Below are 11,136 nucleotides of genomic sequence, written 5' to 3' on the forward strand. Positions count from 1 at the left end.
GGTTCTTCAGGAAAAAAAAAAAAAAAAACAAACTTCTCAACAATTAGAGCTATCATAAAAAAAAAAAAAAAAAAAAAAAAAAAACTAGGCTACCTCAGAAGATAGTATGTTCCTTATCATAAGGGTTGTAAAAATAGAGTTTGTATGAGGAATATCATAAAAGATATTCTTATTTGATTCAGTCTTAAATGGACTTTAAAGTTACTTCCAATTCTTAGATCCTATGAAATTTATGCCCAGAGAAGTAAAAGGACTTTCTTAAGATCTCTAAGGAAGTCGGTAGCAAAACCAGGAGTTAGAAACAATGGTCTGATATACTAATCAAACATTCTTATATTGTTTTTAAAGTAGCACCAATGGCTAGTGACACTATTTGTCCTTTATAATGATATTTATAAACAAACAAAAAAATTAAGAAATTATTCCCTCCTTGCCAATATTAACATATTATTTATATTTTATTTAGGTATTAAATAATCTTCCCTAAGCACATGAATGACCAGGTTATTTCCCTCCTCAAGCATTTCAGTGGCTCCCTTTTTGATTATAGGATAAAATGCAGATTCTTATGAAGCTCTGAGAAATGTGATTCTACTCCCTGTCCAGATGTACCTTATATTACTTGTCTCTAAACTTAAATACTCTTTTTATATGTGAACAACTCCAGATAACATTCTCTCTGAGAAGGTTTTTTTCCCCCATACTCTTTTCTAACCTGTACATCTGTCTGTTGAATTTTTATGTTAGCTATTGATTTTAGAATTAATTTGATAATTATGCATAGCCTCATTATATCTTGTTACATATATTCTATTGCCATTTTAGATGCCAATTTAAATGTTTTACTTTTTTATGTTTATCTTCTCTGTCTTATTAAATTATACATCGAGGGTAAGAACCAAGTCCTTTTGTATGTATTCTCAACCCCATGCCAGCTTCTCATGTGTCCAAGTACCATGTGGTATAATTTGATTTTCCAAACAAAAGTGGGCAAATAGCAAGATGCATTTAAGAGGAAATAGAGAATAATCACAGAACTTTGAGGGTGAATGAAAGCTTTAACAAAATTTAATCCATCTATGAGACAATCCATTATTATGTTATGTGTCCCTTAGAAAAGAAGGAAGCTAGCAAAGAAAGAAAATTAGGGAAATTATAGAATCTTAGAGTTGGAAGGGACATTAGACTATGCCATCTATTCCATCTATAGAAATTCACTTTAACTATTTCTTTGGGGTTTATGATATGAAAATCAATTTATCTATAAAACTATCTTTCAGAAGAATTTTAACACACATAGTAGAAAACAGAATTTGGAGTCTATGACCCTGGGTTCAAATCTCAGCTCTAATACTATTCTTTGGACACTCTTAAACAAGTCATACAACCTCTACAGAGCTTATTTTCCTTGCCTGTAAAATGAGAGCATTAGAATAGATCATTGTAACAATGATTCTATAGTTCCTGTCGTTGTTTTTGTTTGTTCTTTACTCTCAAAGAGAATCAATAACATCGGGAATATCTTGCAAATGAATTGGATTTAAACCTGAGCTGTGCAGAAACATCAACCTCACTCTCTCATCCAAAATCTCTGAGTCCAATGACAAGACATGGATCAGGATGACTAACTGGCTACAGGAAGCAGTGGAAGATTTGACCTTTTTAAGGGAAGGCCTTTCCTAGGCTTCAGTTTGTCTGGAGCAACATTCATTCAGTAATTAATGCTAGATAAGAATGGAGACAAAAGATGATCTAGTTTGTCTTCATAAAAGAATCAATCTGGGAGGGGAAGATGCTTGGTTCACTCAACCATCTCAGTTAGAGTTGAAGATAAATGTACCTTCTAAATCCTATTCTATTTACAATAAACTATTATAGATGAGTTTTGCTTACTCCAAGACCAGCACTCCATCAGTGGTACCATTTAGCTATCCCTGTTTTATATTATATTTGGCTTTAAATTAAAAATAAATAAATAAGAAAAATGCTGTTAAACAGAATTTATAAAGGAGAAAAAACAAATGTTACCAGATAAAAGAACAGTTTAAATAATGGGGTAAAATAAAACCAAAGATACAATTTATGAATCTTCACAGTTGTGATTCTTCTGTATGTAAGGTAGCCAGATATCAAAGATTCACTTTCATGTTCCACGTGGCTAATTTATTTCATTTTCAGATGGAGAGTAGGTCTTCTAACTCTTGTTAAAAGTCAACATAACTTCAAAAAAGAAAGTCCTGCCTCCATGTCACTACCCACCACTCTGGAAAAAGAAAAGCTTTATTGGAGGATGGGAAGGAAGAAAAAATAACATACATTTCTGGAACTGGAAGGGACATTAGAAGTAATTTAACTAATATGACATTAAATTAACTAGCTTTATAAGACTCCATGTCAGAGCATGATGTTATGTTGAGTTTGCCAACTAAAAACTACAGATCTTTTTCATGACCTGCTACCTTGACATATCTTTCCTGTCTTGAATTTGTGCACTTGATTTTTTGAACAGTACTATATTTAACATTAATCCAAATCTGTTTATTTCTTTCAAGCCAATGTTCAAGCCTATCAAAATCTTGGTTTACACCAACCACTACTTTAATTTAATCATTTCCTCAAAAAAGTAGGCATCACATTCAAACCAAATTAAATGTTTCTATTTGGGTAATCGTTTTATTTTTCTTATTAAAATTATTTAGAATTATTCTCAATGAGAAGAGCATCATGTCTCCTAATTGAAAGGAACTAAATAGTAGAAATCTCAAGATAGATTTTTTTGGAACTTAAAAAAACAATTAGTTAATATTTAACAATGTTTTTTCATAGTATTTTGGAAATTCTGTTTGGTTTGTGTTGTTATTTTGAAGATAGGTCATTGGTTTTCTATCCCAAGAGTTTTCCAAACAATAATAATTAATATTTTTCATTAGGTAGCTTAAGAAGTTTTGTTCTTTAGCCTTTTCTGTCCATCTAATTCATAGCAATGTCGCATTTGAAGCTTTTTTTGGGGGGGGCGGTATTCTTATTTTAACCACACTGAAGGAAAAGAGTGGTGGGGTACCTATCATCCTGTAAGTATACATTATTTAAAAGTAATTTTCTTTCTCTTTTCTTTAAGAATTGACTTCTAAACATCTATACTCACAAAATAAATGTTATCATCATAAAAAGTTTCAAAGTCCCTTGAAACATTCCATTTACCTAAAAGACCTATTTAGTATAGTAAAAAGCTACCTTCTGATGCAAGAATAATAAAACTAATAATTTCTATCTAGTCATAGATATTAGACTTCATCCAAGTAGCTTCTGATTTGCAGAGGATCTGCTTTCGTTGAAATTGAGATGACAATATGGTGCTGTACAATGAACTTTATGTTTTGAGAGTTCATCAAAATCATTGATGTCCTTTTCAGATTTGGAGTAGGCAGTAGGGAGGGGAGCAGAAGAGAAGACAGTGTGACTTGTCTGGTTTTGAAGTCTGGATAGTCTGTAACTAAGAGTAGCTCCAGGCTATTCAATTGATTTCCCAGCATGGAAATAACTAGGTGTCATCTTTGTCAATATCTCCTCTTTTTCTAAATGCTTTCCTCCTCAGATATCTTCACATTTCCCACCTCTCAACTACACTTATTTTGGACCTCTTTTGACAGCTCTACCTTGTCTCTCTCTGAAAGCTGAAAGCTTTCTTTTTAATTTTTTACTTTACCTCTTTGATTGAGGGCAAAAACTATCTTCCTTCCTATGTTATCTTTGCACAGTACCTGATATATAGCAGGTGATTAATAAATGTTTATTGACTTGGGATTCCTTCCAGTTTGTATAAGTCTCAGCTGATAAAGAATGCAAACTTGGTCTAATCCAGCATTTTACAAGACCACTTCCTCTAGCTTATTTCAGGGAGTGATAGGCCTGGCTCTCATTTTTTTTTTCCTATTACAATCTTTTCTTCTTTCTTTTGCCTTTAACTACTCCATCCTGTCCTACTCATTGCCCATTTTTGTTGATGTCCCCAGTCCCTTTCTCTGCAAAAGAACACTCAGCATGGGAAGATAGGATATTATTGGGGAGGGACTATGAAAAAAAAATTGATTACAAAGAGGCTATTTTTAACTTGTCCTTAATAGCACTTATCTACTTCATGATGACTCATGTACTGTCCCTTCACTTCTGTCTTGCAAATGCACTTTTTGCTCTATAGCCATTTCTGTTGCTATCCTCTTGCTTGTTTCTCAACTACAATATACTTAATTATAACAATAAGAATTTCCTTGAAGAGTTCTGAAGTATCTTTCCATCTCTGTCACCTCTTCTCAATGCACACATGCTGCTCTCTCTAAATATTTTGTAAATAAGTGGATTGATCCACTCAATATAACTCTAATGATTTATGTTGTGGAGTAAATCTAAAACCAATAAAAATGGAGATCACAAACGTGAGTCTATTTAAAGTAAACTGATTATTTTTTAACAGTTTCTTCTTACTCTTCACACCCAGTTATGCTGTTCAGTCATAATCAAAAACTTCAGTGTTGTGGAAAAAACAAGCCTTCATAGTTTACTGTCATGTTCACACTTCTCCTTGCCTCTTCTCAAACCCATCCCCCAAACCTCCACCATCCCCACCCTATTACCGTGACAGATGACAGGGAATTTTTAGCACAGGAAAAAAAAAGAAAGGAAAAAGCTACTATATTCTCATTTCCTTCTCACCACACTTGAGTTCCCCTCTCTGCCCTGGGAAATCCCTAGCTTGTGAATAGACCCCTCCTCCTCACCAGCTTGACTTTAAACTCTTTGATGAAAAGGGTTGCATCTTATTATCTTCTATAAGTGCTTCAGCACATAGCAGAAACCCAATAAATGCTTGATGAATGTTGAATGACAGGGTGACCTTAGGCAAAATTCTAATAAGAAAACATGTCTTCTTAATCCTCTACCTTACATACTTTGCTTGATTTTGGATCATGCTCCCTAAAAGATGTCTTCATGCTGTCACCTTGGTTGAGTAATTCTGTCACTTTTGAGCAGTGTCATGCATTCTCTTCCCCTCAATCTAAAATGAATTGTCCTATGTTCTGTATCCTTAGTTTACAGGGGTAGCTAGGTAGATCGCCTGGCCTGGAGTCAGAAAAACTGAATTCAAATCTGATCTCAGACACTTATTAGATGTGAGCCTCTGGGCAAATCACTTAACCCTGTTTACCTCAGTTTCTTTTATAAAATTAGCTGGAGAAAGGAAAGGCAAAGAACTCCAGTGTCTGTCAAAATACAAAGAAGGGAGGGATGTCACAAACAGTCAGAAGTAATTGAAAACAACTAAACGACAACAAAAGTTTATTGGTTCCCAATTTTTTTTTTTTTTTTTACAAAATAGATGAGGACCTTTTCTAAAAGTAAAAAAAAAAAAAATTGTGAATCTTTAGGTTACAATAGAGTATTCACTAGTTGAAAATACATTATGACAAAAAAAACCTACTATTAATTTAAGCGTCTCTCTAAGATCATTGTTACAAAAGATAGTGATCATTATTGATTAAGGGAATTTCTGAACAGGATTTCTTCATAAATTATAAAATCTCAGCTCTGAAATGAAACCCATCAGTTAAAAAAAAGAGAGACAGAAGAAGGAGGGGGAAGAAAGGAAGGAACAGGAAAAATGAAGAAAGAAGGAGAGAGAAACAGAGAGAGGACAAGATTATATATGGATTATTCAAACTATGTTTACATATACAGTTATTTAATGAAATGGCTAATTCATATATGGATTTGAGAACCTTTGGATCCTTCAAGGACCCATCACCCAGAGGTTGGAAACTATTTCTACAAGCAAATATGATCATGGATATGAATGGGTCAGTGTGCAAGATATCTGCATTTTTAATAGCTGATTTCCAGAAATAATATCTTAACTCAAACGATTGGCATTACCACCAGGAATTTCTAGCAAAGCTTTAGGCCAATAAAGGAAGTATTTAGGATCAGGTGGGGTAGTTTAATACTTTCCAAATCATCCTATAGATAGCAGCTTAAGTATCATTTTTACCTATGGTAGATGGGTTTGTTTTGACTCAAATGACTCAAATTTGGGGTATAAGGCAAAGAAGTGAGACTTAAGCTGTAGTGGCAGTTGTACTCATAATTCACTGTGTGAACTTAGGCAGTTCACTTCCTTTCTCTTGGTTTCGATTTCCTCATGTGTAAAGGGAAATACCTGGATAAAATGATGTGTAAAAGCCTTTGCAGACACTAATATTCTGTAGTCAAAATGTTTTTCACTTGATTCTTCTGAATCCTGTATTTCTTTTTAAATTGGAAGTATTGATCATCAGTAGATATCAGTAGATAGCTCTCAAATACCTGTAGGACTTGATTTTTCTTTACCTTTATAGGAGATGATATAACTAAAAATATCCTAGATCTTCATTTTCATTTCCATGACCTATGTCTCCCTCACCTTCTAGCACAATGCATTGGATTTATTAATAAATATTTGTAGAAAGTATGAATGAATGGTGGCCCCCAAGCTTTTTCAAATAGGTTTGTAAGAAAATTAGTATTACATAAAACCTAGTGCTTTAACCCAAGGAATGAATAATTATTTCGTATCAAGCCACAAAGGAATATTCTTTTAATAGTCAATGCAAAAATAAGAAAGCAGAATAGCTGTCCCTATACATAGGAACAGAATGTGCTTGTTTGAGTACCTCTATCAAGCTGAATGCTTATTTATATTCTATCCATATAGTCTAGGGAACCTTCTGCCTAGTGGAACAGAAATAGTAATAAACTCCACCATTTTATTAAGTTTATCAAGGGCTGGAATATCTTGTCCGTTGTCCAGAATTTTTCTTAATCTCTCCCAGTACATTTTGTAGCAGCTGTTTTTCCTTAACACATTTGGGTTCATTCTTATAATATAATTTTAATCCAATTATGAGCTCAGATTTGAGTACTAACTGTTGATATGCAGTCTTGTTAACATTATTATACTGGCTGGTATCCACAGAAGCCAAGGCAATAGATACTTCAGTTAGATACTAGCCACCAGACAGCACCTGCACATAACATTAAGTGAACTTTTCCTCAAAAACAATAAATCACCCATTATATATAAGGTGAACACCATAGCTCTACTATTAGTAGGACATGTGCTTCAATTTATTTCCCTAGAGGTTAAGGTTTTTAAATCCTAAGGTTGATCAAATCCCAGACTCCAGAAGGAATGGTTCAGAAACAGTGTGAACAGCCTATCCTTGCAAATCTAATGCATGACATTGGCTTCGGTACCATATTTCATCAAACTGAAGTGACCATCACAAATGTTCCTCAATATAGCAAGTAAAATTCTCCTAAAAATCCAAAAAAGGATTTAGTCAAAATACAGGTCAACATAACAAACCCTCTAAAGCTGCTTCCCCAACTCCCACACATTGGTGGACTAAGTTCTCAGAAGACTATTATTTATTTCACAAGGTTCTAAGAGTAATCTTGAGGGTCAGAGTTTCTAGCAGTTATATATATGAGTTCTTACCATGTGCTTCTTGTTAACCAATTAGTCAATAGACTTACTTAGCATTTAGAAAAAACATTTTTGAGGAAGTATAGATAGAGCAATTGGTACAAAATATTCCCTTACAAATCTAAGGTAAAATTACTCACACATACCTAGAAAGTACATGAGGCAAGTTGGTACATATTTAAAGTACAAAGGTGTAGAACCTATGTGTCAAAGAGTATTTTCTCATCTCCTGTACTGAAAGTCAGGCCCATTCTTCCATAAATACACTGTCCAGAGGAAGAATGTGTTAAAGTACAAAGGCAGTAGTGCACAGAGATAAAGAGCACATACAAAAAAAAATTATAATTGATAACCCTCAGTTTCTGAAAGTTTTTAAATTTTTGCTTACCAAATTCTTTAAGTTCTCTTTAGATGTTCTCTGCCATGTGCTAAGCATTGATGTATTTGTAAGATCTGTTATGGACCTTTCTCTCTCCTATTGTTCTAGTCTCTCCAGTGACTTTTTCAATTGTAGGAGACAGGATAGGGAGAGGGGGAGGAGAAAAGAAGAGAGAGAAATAGAGAGAGACAGAGACAGACAGACAGAGAGAAAGAGAAGAAGGAAAGAAAGGAGAGAGTGAGAGAGGAAAGGAGACATGGAGGGATAGAGAGACAGAGACAGAGATGCACACAGAGAGACAGAGAGACAGAAAGAGAGAGAAACTTCACGTGTTGTCAGCTGTTCAATTGAAGAGATTCTTCTTCCACCAAAAAGAAAACAAAAACAACTAAAATGTGGTTCAGGGGTTTGGCTTCTCTGAACTGAAACTCTTCCTCTATTATGATAGTCTACCAATTGAACTATTCATCACTTAAAAAAATGCTGCATCCAGTGGCATATCCAATTCATTCAACCAACCAGAATACTTTTCTTTATCATGTGCTTTCATCCAATGCTCACACTGGTAGCTTATTTTAACTTGTTGAATCAAATTGTCTGAGCCTTTTGTGGTTATATAGAATTGGGGTAGTATGCAATTATACACACACAACCACACATACAATACCTATAAGTGTACATACATACAAATTTACAATCATATTTTGGCACATTTTTATAGGCAAATTGCTGTTCTAAGTGAAGTTCAACTAAATGTCCTCTGAGGTTCTTCCTTACTTAGTTTATTGATCTTTGTATTAATGTTCAAGATAAAATCTTAAATTTGTATAGCAGTTAATGATTATTGAAGTACTTTGACATGACATGTGTATATATATATATATATATATATATATATATATATATATATATATAATGCACACATATGTACATACAAATATACACATATATTCTCACGTATGTATTTGTATACATTGTATATATATGATATATATGTATGTGTATGCATGTGTCTATGTGCATATAGATTAGATTAAATAGAGATAGAGATATTGCAAGTGTCATATAATATGGCTATCTTGTTACATGTTGTTGATGTCTATCCTGTAGTACTAAGATCATAGACTTAGCACTAAAGATATCTTAAAGGGCATTAAGTCCAAAATATTTTACAGATGAAGAAGCTGTAGCTCATAGAGATTGAGTAATTAAAAAAAAAATTACTTCAACAGCAAGTGGCAGGGCTAGGAATCACATCCAGGATCTTTGATTCCAAATCTGCACATTTTCCACTGAGCCATTTTTGAAACTTTCATGACTGGTTAATCATTCCATCTAGAACTGCCACAACAAATCCTCCAAATAATCCTCCAAATGCCTTACTCTCTGCATAAATTAGATACCACCATGCTTCAGTGTACTATTTCCCTTTGTCTCTCCCTAATTACAAGAATATTACCCTACACAGAATAGATGCATAATGATATTCAGTGATTTTAATTGAAATAACTGAACTGATCTGTTACAAATATTAGAAAGAAACACAGATACCATTCTCTCTTTGGAAACTGGCTTCTAAAGGCAATAAATTCTGAAGGGCACTATAGTCTATATTGTAAAAGATGAGACATACAGGTTGAAGAAGGCAAATGGTAAGCAGAAAAAGTGGTATTATCTATGCTCTGATGGTAGTCTAGTTCCCTTACTGAGAAAAAAACAACCATGATTTCTATATAAAATACCTCATTTATACAATGTGGGTGAGACAGTAGTTTCTTGGGTGCATTGATTAACATTTACAAAAGAGTTCTTTCTTTCTTTATTTATTTCTAGTACCATCATAGAAAGAGAACTGACTTTGAAGTGAGATCTAAACCCAAATCAGTCCCCTGATGCTCAGAACTTAAGTATCCTTAAACCAAGCCACTTAATCTCTTTGGACATCAGTTTCCTCATCTGTAAAATGAGGAACCTGGATTAGATGGCAATGTCTTTTGCAATTTTATATTTAAAATCCTTTCTCATAATTGGCACTTAATAAATATTTTAATTTAAAATGTGATTTAAATTTTGTTCAAATACTTCTCCTTCCTGACGTTTATGGTCATTTTAGATTTGAAAAGAAGGATTTTCTTCAAAATGGTCTACTTCTGATTTATGTGATTTATTGTTCAGCTAGCTTCATTGTCGATTCAGAATATGTGACTATAACACAGGAATACCTCACTTGTCTATGAACTGTCATTTCATTTTTTAATTGTATGGATTCAAAATAACTGCATTCTACTCTTATTCACTTCTACTTCCCACTCAGTTTGCTTGTCTCAGCAGAGTTGGCTTGGTAGGTAACTAACTTCTATCAGCCAAAACACTTTGAGCAGTTATAGCTCGTTGGTTTTTGATGCTCTTTAAATTTCCAGTGGTTCCAGATCATCAGCTACTACTGCTCATTTTACTTTATTATTTTATGCTATTATTATTATTCATACCTTCTTCTTGTCCACACCTCTGTCAATGTCATTCTGTCCTGATCTACAACCTTAAAGAAAGATCAGCATTGTTCAATATACTAGTTATTAATTGCAGCAGTCTTTGGGAAATTGATCCTGCAGCAGTATACACAGCTAGATACCATTCTATCACAATATCACTTGGGGCTGACTGACCTATAACATGCAGAATTCCCAGCAGGTTAGATGAGCAGCATCAACCATCCATTTCAGATACATAAGCAATTGTTGTACATACTTTCTTTTACATTTTTAATGTTGTATTCCTCTCCATTCCTCTTTATTTAGTTGTTCTATCTCTCGACTCTTCAGCTCAGCTTGTCAATATGATATTCCCCATTTTCTCTCCATAATCTTGAATCATGAATTAAAATGTATGACCCCTAATTTTCTCTGTCTTGTCACCTTGAAGAATATCCCTCCTCAGAGGACTTCTTTCAAATGTTCTTCTGGTTAGTTGATATTTTACATCTCACCACCTGGGACCACATTTCCCAAGCACCTTTAGAAGAGAGACTTCATGAAATGCAGTTTCAGTTGAAAATCATCTTGTCTTGGTGATCATTGAGGGAATTAGCATGTGTGTGGCACCATAAAATTTTTTTAAAAAGAGCATAAAACTAAAAATTCCAGTCTTGCCTCTGATACATATTAAAAGAGTGACCCTGGGCATATTATATAATATCTTAACACTCTGGGCAAATGGCTAAGATTGTAAATTACAAAGA

Source organism: Antechinus flavipes, chromosome 2 (assembly GCF_016432865.1).
Source record: "Antechinus flavipes isolate AdamAnt ecotype Samford, QLD, Australia chromosome 2, AdamAnt_v2, whole genome shotgun sequence".
In the NCBI taxonomy this organism is placed as follows: Eukaryota; Metazoa; Chordata; class Mammalia; order Dasyuromorphia; family Dasyuridae; genus Antechinus; species Antechinus flavipes.